This window comes from Mustelus asterias, chromosome 4, assembly GCF_964213995.1.
Source record: "Mustelus asterias chromosome 4, sMusAst1.hap1.1, whole genome shotgun sequence".
Lineage (NCBI taxonomy): Eukaryota > Metazoa > Chordata > Chondrichthyes > Carcharhiniformes > Triakidae > Mustelus > Mustelus asterias.
Genome location: NC_135804.1, coordinates 103,352,287 through 103,368,459, shown reverse-complemented (window position 1 = coordinate 103,368,459; position 16,173 = coordinate 103,352,287). Strand labels below are relative to the sequence as shown.

Sequence of the window (16,173 nt, the reverse complement as noted above, 5' to 3'; positions counted from 1 at the left end):
TCACTGTCCACCATGCCACCAATCTTGGTGTTATCTGCAAACTTACTAACCATGCCCCCTATATTCTCATCCAAATCATTAATATAAATGACAAATAACAGTGGGCCCAGCACTGATCCCTGAGGCACACCGCTGGACACAGGCCTCCAGTTTGAAAAACAACTCTCTACAACCACCCTTTGGCTTCTGTTAAAAAGCCAATTTTGTATCAATTTAGTACATTGGGGAAACCATGCAGACGCTGCAACAACGGATGAATGAACACCGCTCGACAATCACCAGGCAAGACTGTTCTCTTCCTGTTGGGGAGCACTTCAGCGGTCACGGGCATTCGGCCTCTGATATTAGGGTAAGCGTTCTCCAAGGCGGCCTGTCTGGGGCTTGGGGCTCCGAAAGCTTGTGTGGTTTTTGCTACCAAATAAACCTGTTGGACTTTAACCTGGTGTTGTTAAACTTCTTACTGTGTTTACCCCAGTCCAATGCCGGCATCTCCACATCATGTAGATACATCCGCAGTGTTGTTAGGGAGGGAGTTGCAGGATTTTGACTGAGCGACAGTGAAGGAACAGTGATATATTTCCAAGTCTGGATGGTGAGTGAGTTGGAGAGAAACTTGCAGGTGGTGCTGTTCCCATACGTCTGCTACCTTTGTCCTTCTAGTTGATGACAGTCATGGGTTTGGAAGGTGCTGCCTAAGAGGCCTTGGTGAGTTCCTGTGATGCATCTTGTGGATGGCACACTGCTGCCACTGAGTGTTAAGGGAGTGAATATTTGTGGAAGGAGTAGCAATCAAGCGGGCTACTTTGTCCTGGATGGTGTCAAGCTTCTAGAGTGCTGTTGGAGCTGCACTCATCCAGGCAAGTGGACAGTATTTCATTGCACTCCTGACTTGTGCCTTGTAGGTGGTGGACAGGTTTTGGGGAGTCAGGAGATGAGTTACTCGATGCAGGATTCCTTGCCTCTGACCTGCTCTTGTAGCTTCAGTATTTATACGGCTGGTCCAGTTATGTTTCTGGTCAATGGATGTTGATAGTGAGGGATTCAGCAATGGTAATACTATTGAATGTCTCTCGAGTTGAAAATGGTGCTTGTGTGACCCGAATGTTACTTGCCACTTGTCAGCCCAAACCTGGATATTGTCCAGGTCCTGTTGCATTTGGACACAGACTGCTTCAGCGTCTGAGGAGTCTCGAATGGTGCAGAACATTGTACAATTATCAGGAAACATCCTCGCTTGTAACCTTATGATGGAAGGAAGGTCATTGATAAAGCAGCTGAAGTTGTTTAGGCCAAGAACACTACCCTGAGGAACTCCAGCTGAAATGTCAACTTTATTGTGGAGAAGCCACCAAGAGGAAGATAAATAAACATTTCTTTTAACATAATGAATTACAATATCTAGATATCAATATAAAAATGTCCACTTACTCGTTATATTGCGATGTGACACATGTATTGCATCAAGGATGTGGCACTGATTAACGTGTATGGAATTAATCCCCGCATATTTATGTTTAATTAAGTGTTTAATTCTCCTCTTGCTCTCTAAGTAACTGAGCTAGATATAGCAATAGTAATAAACTTCAATCACAATCAAATGACTATCTATGGAAAGAGAAGGCAATCTAATTAAAATCAAGCCTGAGGAAAAGGTTTCTCATACAAACTGTGGATGCATCCACTTCACAATTTGATACTGCGTTATAGAGACTGGAAAAGAAACAAAATTCAATTCTTGATCAGTACTGAGGTAGAAATGAGGTCTGAAATCTGACAGAATCCTAGTTTTCGGATGAGAAACATAGAATTAGTCAATGCTCTTCTCCTAATCAATGATCCATGAAACACCCGTGATATTTGGTGCTGGTTTCAGTTGCGATGCAACAGTTAACATCATCAGGAGTCCAAGGACAAATTTCACACAAAAACTGGTGGAACTCTGGAACTGTCTCCCTGAAAAGTAATGGAAGCGGAAACAATTACAGCTCTCTAGACTGAGATGGGTCTTTGTTCGGTGCGGGGTATAGTTCCAATTTCTATCTGAGCCTGCAAGCTGCTGGATAGGTATTTTGCCAGTACCCCGCCATCACTCATGTCTGGACATGACTTTGGATGTACGATGTATGGACTTAAGTATGGGGAGGGGGGCACATTGTACTATGCTGCAAATGATAGGCAATGTGTTCCCCATCACCCATACCATGTCAGCGCTAGGCTCTGGCAATACCAGTGCATTCCTGGATTCACCACGGGGACTAAGATGAAAATCTATCCTTACCGTCAAAGCTCACAAATGAAGAACAATCAATTGGGTGAGGCACAGCAAGATGCTTGGGGTCTATGAACTGCTGCTCCAGGCAAACTTACAGCATTCAGGAGTGGAACTGAAAACAATGGCAGGTTGAAGTCTATAAGGTATAACTGGGGTTTTCAATCCTGGAGAGGACAGATTCAGATACACTCCACTTCCATCACTTCTACTGGATCCAGGAAGGGGATGGTTAAAATTAGATCTACCAACCTTCTGATGCAGCTAACAGCTCCCAAGGCCATTATCTGAAAAAGTTTCCATGGAAACCAGGAAGCTGCAGCTTTTTCTTTCTGCTGTTGAGATTCATATGAGGCTGAGTGGCTTCAGCAGAGATTATTCTTTAATATATTTCATCTCTAATATTAGATATATCATCCATGATAAAGTCACAAGGTATTTTATCAGCAGGGATGGTACTTCATGAATAACACTCCTACCCCCACAAACAAACATATTCAGGAATTACCAAAATTAAAATGAAAAATAAATCCTGGGCAGGAGTTTCCACTAGGCTGCAGTGTTTTTTTTTTCTGTGTGATTTACATGAAGGAGTCAAAATGTTACCTGGTGACTACACAGCATTCAGTGCCATTTGCAACACTCCATATACTGAAGCAGTCCGTGTTCGTATGCAGCAAGAATCTGGACAACCTTGGACTAATAAGTGGCAAGTGACATCTGTGCCATGCCAGTCAGTGACCATCTCCAACAAGAGAGAACGTAAACTAGTATGATTTGACATTCAATGGCACTATCATCACTGAATCCCCCACCATCAACATGCTGGGGGTTAACATTTAAATACTGTGGCCACAAGAATAGTTCAGAGACTGAGAATTCTGCAGAGAGTAACTCACCTCCCCCAAATCCTGAAACTACCTACAAGGCACAAACAGGAGTGTGATGGGATACTTTGCATTGCCTGGAGGGGTGCAGCTCCAACAACACTCAAAGTTCAACACCATCCAGGACAAGGCAACCCGCTTGATTGAAATCCCATCCACCCACCTTCAACATTTGCCACCCCCAACACCACCAATGCACAATGGCAGTAGTGTGTACCATCTTCAAGATGTACTGTAGCAAATTATCAATGCTCTTTTCACAGTGTATCCTAAATCCACACCCTCCTCCATTTAAAAGGGCAAGAGCAGCAGAAGGATGGGAACATCAGCGCCTCCAAGTCATGCATCATCTTGACTTGGAACTATATCAATATTCCTCTATCACTGGGTTAAAACCCAGAACACCCTCTCTTATAGCAATGTGTGTATGCGTACATATACCAGACGGACTCATTTTTCAATTAGATATGGGTAATAAATACTGGCTTTGATGGGATTGAATGAATCCCATGAGTGAATAAAAGAAACTAATTTACAAGCTTATTTTTGGTCTAACTGAAAGAAGATTTTCCCTCCATCTCTGTTTTAAATGACCGACCCCATGGTTTAAACTGTGACCCCGAGTTCTAAATTCTCTGACAAAGGAAACATTTCTCCACATTCACCCTGTCAATTCCCTTCAGGATCTTAAAGATTTTAATCCCATCTTCTAAATTCTAGCGAATACAAAGCTAATCTCTCCAACCTATCCTCAGAAGACAAACTGCCCATTCCTGGTATTATTCTATTAAACCTTCTCTGAACTGCTTCTAATATATTAATATCTTTCCTTAAATAAGGAGGCAAATACTGTACACAGTACTCCAGATGTGCTCTCACCAATGTCCTGTACAATTGAAGCATAACCTCCCTACTTTTGTAACAAACTTGCCTCACAATAAACAATAACGTTCTATTAGCTTTCTGAATGACATGATGGACCTGCACACTAGTTCTTACTCTGGACTCGCCAGAAGAGTTTCACTTTGGTTTCCCTTCACCACAGAATTTATGACAGCAAATAAGTGATTTCAAGCATTAGTTTGTACAGTCTTCTGTCCAGAGTACAACTCCCCAGTGCTACAAATCATTTTTGTGGTTCTTCGCAATATCAACTTCAGGGTTGGAATGGGTTTCTTGAGTCTTTGTGGCTCAGATTCATGAGGCTAGATCTCGACTTTGTGCAATAGAGTGAGACAGTCCATTTATCAGCCAAAATCTTCCAGCCATTCCCACCAGCGGGATCTTCCAATCACTCCAACAGTGGATCCCCGGTGGCAGGGGATTGCAGACAATGGGAAACCCTTTTGGCAATGGTGGGACCAGAAGATCCCACCATCAGCCAAAGACAGGCCACCTCCACCACTGTGAACCATGCCACAGATGGGGGGGCGGGGAGGAGGACATGAAAAATCCATCCCATCATCTCTCCCCATTTTCATTTGGGTTACTTTCACTCCACTCAATGTTCAGTATCCTGGCAGAATCATGATGCCTTAACTCTGCACCAGGCTTCAGCCAACTAGAGAAACCAGAGAGGATGGTTACTGGGTAACACAGGCTATTGCTGTCTACCTGACTCATGACTCAATACACAATCCACACACATGTGGGCAACATGCATATAACAAGAGCCATGTTCCATGAAATATCATGGCGCTGAGTACTGGGATACTTAAGCATCACTTTTGCTGCCTGGACTGCTCTAGAGAAGCTCTGGTATAATCAGTAGAGTATGTGCCAAGCTCCATTGTGGTCTGCTATTCCTCGCACGATCTCGCCATCATGAACACACAGCCTTTACCTCTGGGTATATAGTGATCAACTGAGCAGGGGGAAAAAGAGGAGGAGGAAGGGTGGAGGCAACCAGCATCTCATTTCCAGCAAGACTGTCTGAGATTGGCTCATCCAATTGCCGTATCAATGAATGCAACCCTCATTAACCAGGAACATGTTGTCACCTTTAATGGTTTGAGTCACTCACCATGGCCACAGTTGTAGCTACAGCAATGATGGCAAACACCGTTTCCTCCATGGAGGTGAGGACATGCAGGGCTGTACCTGTCCCCGACAGGTTAGGTGTTGCTGCCTCCAGTTATGTACCTCCTGTCTTGCAAGAGACAGGGAAATGTGCCTGTGATGGTTAAATAGCTGGTGATATGTGCAAACTGAAATATTGGTGTGAGGTTTGCAGATATGTTAAATCTGTGAGAGTGAGTTGAAGACATGAACGCAAAATGTGAGTCATAGTTGCCAGTGATTGTTGAAAGGTGAGTGAAAGGATGGCAGTGAAGTAAGGAGTGTGGGAGGTGAGTGGTTCTGTTGTAAAGAGACAGGAATTGGGGATACATTCATTGAATTTTTTTCAGCACCTCATCCAGGCAAACATTGCTAGCACTGACTGTAATGGTTATTATCCTGCACCAACGCCATTCGAGAACTTTGGGGCAGGCTCTCTACACTGATGCCTCTGTGAGAGGTGCAAACTGGCTTTAAGCATTGCCGGTTAGCCTTTAGTGGTGCTAGCTTCTCATGATTTGATATCTCTTGCACAGTGAGCAATCACTTAGTGCTGTTCTTAGTACTGGTTGCATGCTGCAATAATGGTAATGAATAGGCACCATGAAGTTTTTGTGCTGCCATGCATGAGAAGGAACAAATACAGGTTAATCATGCAGCATGGTCATTGTTCCTGTTTCGGGGGTTCATTGAAGTTCGGGGCATTTAATCAAAATGGATATAGCAGGTTGTTAAAAATACTTTAGCCAGAAATAGAGCTTCTGTTCTTTCTCCAGTGATCTCATAGTCTGTTTATGACAAATGAAAGGACATGAACAGCATGGGAGCTGCAGTTTGCAAAAGAAAAGAGTGACAGTAATGTCTTGGAGGTACTGAGCATTGTAATTAACCAGAAGTGGCACTGATTAATGGCTTATTACCTGAGTGGAGGTTACTTTTAATCAGCATTTTAACTGTCTAAGGCACAAAGCATCACAAAAGCAACACAGAGATTGTGATTTGTTCTGCCTTCAATTAAATCAGAATTTGATCATACTGCGTGATTCTATTGACGGAAGTCCCTTCTTCCTTTTTGCTTAAATAACCTGTAGGTGAGAAAATGTAGCTTCTAGGGTCATCACTGTTCTGGTTTGGAGCTTATAGCATACCAAAAAATTTCTAAACTGTCCTTCAGAAATCAACCTGGAAATACATAGCAGATCTGTCAGAGACTTGTAAAGAGGGGAGACAGTTAACATTTTAGATGAAATCTTTCGTCAAGAATGGTAGAGTTATACTGAAATAATAACTTGTCTTTTCTCCTTATGGATGCTGACTGACATGTCCTATTTCTGATTTCTGGTATTTGTCATCATAAAAGAAATTCCATTGTTAAATTCACTGACTCTTTTAAGAAATGGCAGCCTTGATGGTCTATTCAATTTTAGCATGACTTTAATTTGTATCTTTCATCCTATTCACCATTAATGTTCCTTTTTCATTTTGTTGGCAATCCTGGATTTGTAAAGAGCTGACTCTATTCTTCTGACAAAGAATTATACTAGAAATGTTAACTTCTCTTTACACTTTGCAGATGACCAACTTGCTGGGATTTTCAGCAAATTTAGATTTCGCTCTGAAGTAAGGCACTTTCAAGAAAAAAAATCCACTTTTCCACTGCCATATTTGCCTTATGTAAGTCAGTAAAAGTTTCAATTAATTTTCCATTGCTTTTTTATTCATTTATGGGAAGTGGGCATCACTGACAAGGCCAGTATTTACTCCCCATCCTAATTGCCCTTGCGAAGATGGTTGTGAGCTGCCTTCTTGAGCCGCTGCAGTCCTTCGGGTGTAGGCACAATGCTGTAAGAAAGGGAGTATTTTGATCAATAGACAATGAAGGAATGGCAATACATTTCCAAGTCAAGATGGTGTGTGATTTGGTAAGGAACTTACATGTACTAGTGTTCCCATTTGGGTGTGCAACGGTGGCACAGTGGTTAGCACTGCTACCTCACAGCGCCAGGGACCCGGGTTCAATTCTGGTCTTGGGTAATTGTGTGGAGTTTGCACTTTCCCTGTGTCTGTGTGGGTTTCTTCCGGGGGCTCCGGTTTCCTGCCATGCTCCAAAAATGTGCGGGTTAGGTTGATTGGCCATACTCAATTGCCTTGGTGTCAGGGAGATTAGCAGGGTAAATACGTGGGGTTATGAGGATAGAGCCTGGGTGGGATTATTGTTGGTGCAGGCTCAATGAGCCAAATGGCCTCCTTCTGCAATGTAGGGATTCTATGATTCTATGGCTAATTTGCCTGCTGCCTCTGTCCTTCTAGGTGGTAAAAATCAAATCAAACATTATAACTGATGCTGTGATCCAATTTCTGGTTCTGTCTTTGTCCCTTGTTAGTCTCCAGACTCAAGCAAATATGATAACTTTGATAGCATCAAGGCTTCTTACTAATGTTCCACATCTGCTCAATACATTGGTTTCAACTTTGCTAGCACTATACAAACATAATTCATGCAAAGCAACTGATCCAGGATAACACTACAGGAAATAAGACAAGTTTGTCCAAGTTCTTTGTCTTTGTAGGCTACTTAGGTGTACTTGAAACTTTGCAGGCCAACTATAATGTTTACTTTCATATGTTTCTATTATCTTGCAAGGATTTGAAGCTTTGGATGCCAACACATATTAATGTTGTGATCTAGAATTTATCTACCAGTGAGACACAACATTAAGAACAACTCTTTCCTTACCTCCAGACCCACAAATGTTAATCAACAGGACAGCAAATAGGAAACATGAGAACAACTAGGATTGAGTCTGGGCTTCATGGTCTTAAAGTACAAGGCTGCAGACCCCCAACATAGTTCAGATATCATTAATTTACCATGATTCAGATGTTCTGAGATGTGACTCCAATTATAAACTGGGATGAATCTAAAATCTGTCATCGGGAGCTTTAACAAACTGTAACAGAGCAAATGATCACTGTTGTCATTTAGTACAGGTCTTCATTTGATAAAACATAATGAAGGATTAGACATCGATGTGTATTCATTTACAGAAATTCCACAAACATATTTCACTAAGGCCCTTCCACTCAACATGGAAAGCCAACATTTAGGACACCATTCTGGGCTGGTTTCAACTTAAATAAGAAGAGGTGAAATGTCAATGCAACAATCCACTGTATAAAATAATCCCCCCAGTCCTCTTTCTTTGTATGTTGTTTTTTCATGGGTCTCACTTGCCCTTGTTTAGTTTGTCAAGTATTTGTATGCTTGGATTGTGTGGTTTCAGTAGCAATGTTATGAACTGGTTGCATTTTTGAGATTGTTCCTCGCTAGATATTTTTCTTGCACTCATCAGGCGGGACTTTATGGCCTCGCCCGTCCCAAAACCGTAAAATCCCACCCAAAAGCCAACAGACCTTTCCACTGTCTGTCCTTCGCCCACTCTGGTTCCCGTGGCAGGCGGGGCGGTAAAATTCCGGCCAAAGTTCTCTGAATATGTTTCTAGCCAACCCATTGTTTCCCATGGTTTGGAATGTGTCTTTGCAATGCCCAATTCGCTTAACTTGGCATATGGGTTAGGTCATAATTTCCCCATAAATGTTAGGGCCTTGGCAGTTTTCCCCCTCATCTATTTTGGGATCCTAAAATTTATACAGTTGAACTCTGGCGTTTTTTCTTTAGCTAAATAAACTTACCCAAAAGCTTTCTTTTTCCTATCAAACATTTACTCATCTTGCTCTGAAACACTTTTGGGATCCATCAATCATCAAATATCCTTCCCTTTATTAAAGATTGATCTTCTGATCATCATCTATCAACTTGAAATCCTCTCCCCTCAGAGATTCCATCTCTGAACCTTTTTTTTAACTAATAACTTGTAAAATACATGTCTGATCTGATGTTTTGTGAAATGCCCCTTATCCCCCTTTAAACTCTGTGCACTTAATCTTTGCAAACTCTTTATTAAATAAAAAAGCCATGAATACTCTATTAACCTATCTGCCAATTTCTCCTTCCACCTCAGCTCAGCTAGCTCGTATCTTTTTAAATCTACTTTACTTTAAACTGATGTGGAAATTTCTGTATTGATTTTTTTCTCGTTGGATCTCAAACCTCATTGAATGGTAGTCACTTCTCTGTAGAATACTTGATTGAAGTCTACATCTATTCCCATAAGCATCATCCCATTCTCAATCAGACACCTATTGAGCCACTTTTTAAGCTGGTTAATTGGCTTGTTTTAACTTCCTTTCGCTGATCTTGTGTTGGCATAACTACCATTCTGAACAAAAATTCTTTTAACCTGTATTCGAGTTCAAGTGTGCATACATGCCAGTCTATAAAACTTGGAGAAGTTGGCTAATAGCTTCAAACAGCTGGCATATCTCCCAACATGCTGACAGCACACAAAAGATATACAACTGAAAAACAGCTGTGCATAAAGGCCTATCACCAAGGCCACTGCTTCAAGGTGACTGAGTAATTTACATTTCTCTATACTGCTAGTGGCAGCTGCAAAGCTGGTTAACTGGGTGACTAGTTACAACTGGTTCCTTAGCTAGCAGGGCTTGACTCGGGTCTCTGGAATTTCGGCTATTACAAGTGCACGAGGTTTTGTTAATTAATGAATTAAATAGCATGGAATCCATCTTGATGGAATACTGGAAGACAAAGTACTTACTTAACTTGGGGAATTTGGGAGTGAGGGAATTGTGTGCAGTGATGGTAAAGATGCGGCTGCAGTCTTTTACAGAGCAAGGAATGGCCTAAGAGTGACAGCAAAGCCCGGGAGTTGAGGTCCAGAGACAATGGCCGGAGTTCTACTGTCCCGCCGCCATGGAAATTGGAGCAGGCAAGGGTCGGACAATGGGAAGCTCCGTTGATCTCAGGTAGGATTTTACGGTTTCAGGATGAGCAAGGCCATTAAGTTTATCAGCAAGTATGTTATTGGTTGGTAACTTTCAGAATTGTATGAAATTGTATTTAACAAAATTTTAAAATCTGAAGACTGTAATCAAGAGTATTTTTGTCTTTTCAATCTTCTACCAGATTATCCAGTGTATACAGCAAAATATAGATTACACTCCAACATGGCCATAAGAGGTCAATTGGATAACAAAACTCTTTTGAATTTTTAAAGTGTGGAAGCAGTGACTTCTGATAAAACTGATATTGTGCTCCATTATGATAAGACAGAGCAAAATGGGAAAGGACAGAATCAATTTTTATTCCCCCATTAATGCTGACACTCTTCCCCATTCCTTTTCGGTTAAGTCTGGCATTCCCCTTTCTACATCACTCCAAAGCTGTGATCCCACCTACTGCATCTATCCTCTCTCCATGATACCCCCTTCTCTCTTCTTACCATGCAGTTTCTTCTTTTCTTCAATTTGCCCTTCGAATATTACCCCCCCCCCCCCCTCCCTTTCACTGCACCCACCTGCAATTTTGGTCACCATCAGTTTGAAACTGTCCCCCTCCCCCACATTCCTGTGCCGACTCAAATCCAACTAGTAAAATAGCACACACATTCCTCCCTTCCCTTGACACCACTATGAGTTCTGGTGCAGGGTTTGCTGGATAACTATATTCCACAGGCAGCTTCTCACCACCATTCTCATCTGAGTTTCTGCCTATACTGTACAGAGGCACAGCAATCCCTGCTCTATCATTTTCATTGATATGAAAATGAGGAAGTGACGGGGGGTCCAGTCCATTCAGCCGCATTTGGGGAGGGACAGCAATGAGGGAAACTTTCAGTCTATAGTGATTTACATCAGGAATTGCTGACTAGGCCTTGAAAGTACCGGTGTCAGTGTGCATCTCTCATTATTGGCCTATATGCCTTAAAGACCATTTTATTAAAATAAGTTAGCTTATCCACTTTACAACATGCAGCATGAGAGGACTTTGGCAGTGCCGCAAATTTGGACTTGTACATGTTAAAATTTGGATATGAAAAGAAAAATCTTCCACCAAATGTAATCCCAAAGTCTGTACAGATAGATGGAGCCCCTAATTTGGAACGTTCCTGTTTCTCAGCTTTGGCATGCTGACTTCTCAAGGTTAGCAGTTGCAGTTGCTCCAAGAATTAAGAATCACCATCACCTCCATCACCACCAACGTCGCATCCATGTATTCAGTGCCATTTCCTTTTATAACAATCCTGTCTCTAACAAGGTAAATGCAAAGTCTCATGAACGATTGTCGCCTAGCAACCTAGTCTGCCCACGCAGTTCCACGCAGGACAACAGCTCACAAATCTAGAATAATACTTTTCTCAAATGGACTGATTTTTAACAAACATTAAGTGGAATTATGCAGAGCCAATACATGTGAAGGGTGCAGTACTGAATGACCTTTTCCATTCAGGGTTATAGTATTATCTTGAAGGATAATCAAACCCATGGGAACAAATGGAAAACAAGCACTATTTGAATTCACTCATTATGCAATTGAATTGAGATACTTTCCTGTTATGTTAAGAAACTAAATCATTATTTATCACAAAAAGAACAATGCAATACAACCCATAGACTAACGAAGTACATTTCTGTAAAGTCTATTTTCTTAACTCAAGTTCAAACCCCATTAAACCATATCCCAATGCAGCAGCCCCACAATCCCCTGGGACTGCAGCATGACTATGTGAATAAACAGGTGAGAAAAAACAGGAACAGTGATGGGAAGAGGATGGAGGAGCAAGTGTAAGGAATTCTAAGCAGCAAGTCAAATGCTTAGTCATGGGAACAATTTTCCTGTCTGAACCTCAAGGAAAAATAAAGGGGGTGATTTTCCGGCTCTTCCCGCCAATGGGATTGTCTGGTCCCGCCAACAGTGACCCCCACCGCGGGTTGCCGCGGGCAGTGGAATCAGTGGGAAATTCCATTGACAGCAGCAGGACCAGAAGCTGGGCAATGGTGGGCTACTTACTTCTTAACACCGCGAAGCATGCCACGGATGGGCAGGGGGGCTCCACCCAGTTTGGAGCAGGGGATATATACAACATCTCCCAGCTTAATATCCACTGTTGTGGAAGCAAAGTTACTGAGGCTCGGTTTTCTGAGACAGCTGAATACATTTCACTCTCTTGCCAGTTGTGGCAGGTGGAGTGAGCACATGGCTTTGTGAGGTTTGACGGCAGGATGACATTAACTACACATAGGCTGCTTTGTGGATGCCACATGCCAATTCTCAGAGGCACCACAATCAAAAGTTATTTCACCTCCTCAATGCCCAGTTGGTGTGCAACCAAACATTCTGCATCAGACAAGTCAATACCCAATATCCTGGTAGCTGTCATTTTGCAGCAGTCAGCTGCGACATCTGCATTTTGATCCACTGCGGCAAATCAGAGTGGATAAATCCCCAGGACCGGACAGGATATTCCCGCGGACCTTGAGGGAAGCTAGTGTTGAACTTGCAGGGGCCCTGGCAGACATATTTAAAATGTCAGTATTCACGGGGGAGGCGCCGGATGATTGGAGGGTGGCTCATGTTGTTCCGTTGTTTAAAAAAGGTTCCAAAAGAAATCCAGGAAATTATAGGCCAGTAAGTTTGACGTCGGTGGTGGGCAAGTTATTGGAACGTGTGATAAGGGATAGGATCTACAAATATTTGGATAGACAGGGACTTATTAGGGAGAGTCAACATGGCTTTGTGTGTGGTAGGTCATGTTTGACCAATCTATTAGAGTTTTTCGAGGAGGTTACCAGGAAAGTGGATGAAGGGAAGGCGGTGGATGTTGTCTACCTGGATTTCAGCAAGGCCTTTGACAAGGTCCCTCATCGGAGGTTAGTTAGGAAGGTTCAGTCGCTAGGTATACATGGGGAGGTAGTAAATTGGATTAGACACTGGCTCAATGGAAGAAGCCAGAGAGTGGTTGTGGAGGATTGCTTCTCTGAGTGGAGGCCTGTGACTAGTGGTGTGCTGCAGGGATCGGAGTTGGGTCCATTGTTGTTTGTCATCTATGTCAATGATCTGGATGATAATGTGGTAAATTGGATCAGCAAGTTTGCTGGACAGTGAGGAAGGTTTTCAAAGCTTGCAGAGGGATTTGGACCAACTAGAAAAATAGGCTGAAAAATGGCAAATGGAATTTAACGCAGACCAGTGTGAGATATTGCACATTGGAAGGACAAACCAAAGTAGAAGGTACAAGGTAAATGGTAGGACTCTGAAGAGTGCAGTTGAAAAGAGGGATCTGGGAATATAGGTACAGAATTCCCTAAAAGTGACGTCACAGGTGGATAGGGTCGTAAAGAGTGCCTTTGGTACATTGGCCTTTATAAATCGGAGTATCGAGTATAAAAGTTGGAGTGTTATGGTAAGGTTATATAAGGCATTGGTGAGGCCGAATTTGGAATATTGTGTACAGTTTTGGTCACCTAGTTACAGGAAAGATGTAAATAAGGTTGAAAGAGTGCAGAGAAGGTTCACAAGGATGTTGCCGGGACTTGAGAAGCTGAGTTACAGAGAGAGATTGAATAGGTTGGGACTTTATTCCCTGGAGCGTAGAAGATTGAGGGGAGATTTGATAGAGGTGTATAAGATTTTGATGGGTATAGATAGAGTGAATGCAAGCAGGCTTTTTCCGCTGAGGCTAGGGGAGAAACAAACCAGAGGGCATGGGTTAAGGGTGAAAAGAGAAAAGTTTAAAGGGAATATTAGCGGGGGCTTCTTCACGCAGAGAGTGGTGGGAGTGTGGAATGAGCTGCCGGATAAAGTGGTAAATGCGGGGTCACTTTTAACATTTAAGAAAAACTTGGATGGGTTCATGGATGAGAAGGGTGTGGAGGGATATGGTCCAAGTGCAGGTCAGTGGGACTAGGCAAAAAATGGTTCGGCACAGACAAGAAGGGCCAAAAGGCCTGTTTCTGAGCTGTAATTTTCTATGGTTCTATGGTTCTAAATGATGGTGACAAGGGCTAGCCACTGACAAGATGGTTCATGATGGTAGTTTGAAACCCACAGACATGTGGACTATGCATATAAGAGAAGCTATGCCGCCCCATGAAATGTGAAAGAGCAGATTATTGGGGTGGTTAAATGTATGAGGGTAACCGGTATAGAAAGGATAGAAGGGGTAGCATGATTATAATGCAAATAACATGTTTAAAGACTTGGCAGGGAGGTGTAATATCAGGGCAGCTGGCATAGCAAGGGTTCATGTGCGATTGGGAAACAGTACCACCCAAAATGTGATGTAAAGAGACACATGGCATAAGACTAGAATCAGATGTGGACTGGACAGAGGCCTGTGCAGAAGTAAGCATGGAGTTAGCTCAATATCCTCAATAAATACTTAGGGCCCAATTTTGCTATCAAGTTGCTATCGGGCGCGAAAACTTGGTAAAGTCGGGCGTGAGGCGAGTAGCGCAATCGCACCCGCCTCCGTGCTGGTTCCCCCTTTACCAAGGCCCAAAAATAGCTGCAAGGGGACGCAACAGACATTTAAATGCATTTGCATGCATTGAAATTGAGTTAATGGGCTGCACACCCAACTTAACCAGCAATTCCCCCTTTATCACATGTTCGCCCATCCAGAATCAGTGCAAAACAGACATGCTCCATAAAAGTTCAATTCGGGCACTCCGGTTAGTGAGGAGGTATGTGCCAAGCATTTGACAGGTTTCTGCTTGAGATCGGCGTGGGGTGGGGAACAGGGGTCCGCTGCCACTCTGCCTGCGATCAGTGAGGGGGAAGGGGGGTCCGGAAGGGGGGTCCGCTGCCACTCTGCCTGTGATCAGTGAGGGGGAAGGGGGGTTCACTGCCACTCTGCCTGCGATCAGTGGGGGCGAAGGGGGGTCCGCTGCCACTCTGCCTGCGATCAGTGAGGGGGGAGGGGGGTTCACTGTCACTCTGCCTGAGATCAGTGGGGGGTGAGGGGGGGTCCGCTGCCACTCTGCCTGTGATCAGTGAGGGGGAAGGGGGGTTCACTGCCACTCTGCCTGCGATCAGTGGGGGCGAAGGGGGGTCCGCTGCCACTCTGCCTGCGATCAGTGAGGGGGGAGGGGGGTTCACTGTCACTCTGCCTGAGATCAGTGGGGGGTGAGGGGGGGTCCGCTGCCACTCTGCCTGCGATCAGTGGGGGCGAAGGGGGGTCCGCTCTCACTCTGCCTGTGATCAGTGGGGGAAAGGGGGGTCCACTGCCACACTGCCTGCAATCTGCCACTGCCAGTCTGCCTGAGATCGGTTTGGGGGTGGAAGGGGGATCCACTGCCACTTTGGCTGAGATCGGTGGAGGGAAGGAAGGGGGGTTTGCTGCCACTGTGCTTGTGATCAGTGGGGGGAGGGGAATCCGCTGCCACTCTGCCTGAGATCAGTGGGGGGGAAGTGGGTCCGCAATCACTCTGCCTGAAATCGGTTGGGGGGAAGGGGAGGAGCCGCAATCAGTCTGGGTGGAGGGGGTTGAGAGGATAAGGGGATCAGTAATGTTGTGCGGGTGGACCAATGTCTGGGGGCCAGAGGGAGGCATTATGCGGCCTGAGAGGGATGTGGCAGGGAGCAGCATTCTGTCATGCACATGAGCAGTTGGAGGCGCCAATCGGAGCTGCAGGGTTTTGGGCGTGTTGAGCCCCACCCACAGGCTTGTGCAGCACGACTCGGAATCGCTGATATTTTTGCAGGCAGAGTGCGTGTGGGGGCGCCTGAGATGAGTCTAAACGTCAGACCTGAAACACTCCCAGTTTCAAGTCTGCCCAGCTGTTAGAATCTAAATAGTAAAAGGGCCCGATTTTGCCATCAATTTGCGCCCAGTTCCAGGCGCGAAAACTTGGTAAAGTCGGATAAAGGGATACTGACCCCCTTATCCCCTCAATCCCCTCCACCCAGACTGATCGCGGCCCCTCCCTCTTCCCCCCAATCGATTTCAGACAGAGTGGCAGTGGACCCCCCTTCCCCCCCATTGATCTCAGGCAGAGTGGCAGTGGACTCCCCTTCCCCCCCATTGATCTCAGGCA

At 44.2% G+C, this 16,173-nt stretch overlaps 1 protein-coding gene across 4 annotated transcripts in view; it reads right to left on the bottom strand.

The window, feature by feature from the left end:
* Positions 1 to 16,173, bottom strand: part of nhsl2 (NHS-like 2) — a 331,873-nt gene that overhangs the window by 135,597 nt on the left and 180,103 nt on the right. The gene's annotated exons all lie outside the window — the stretch shown is intronic.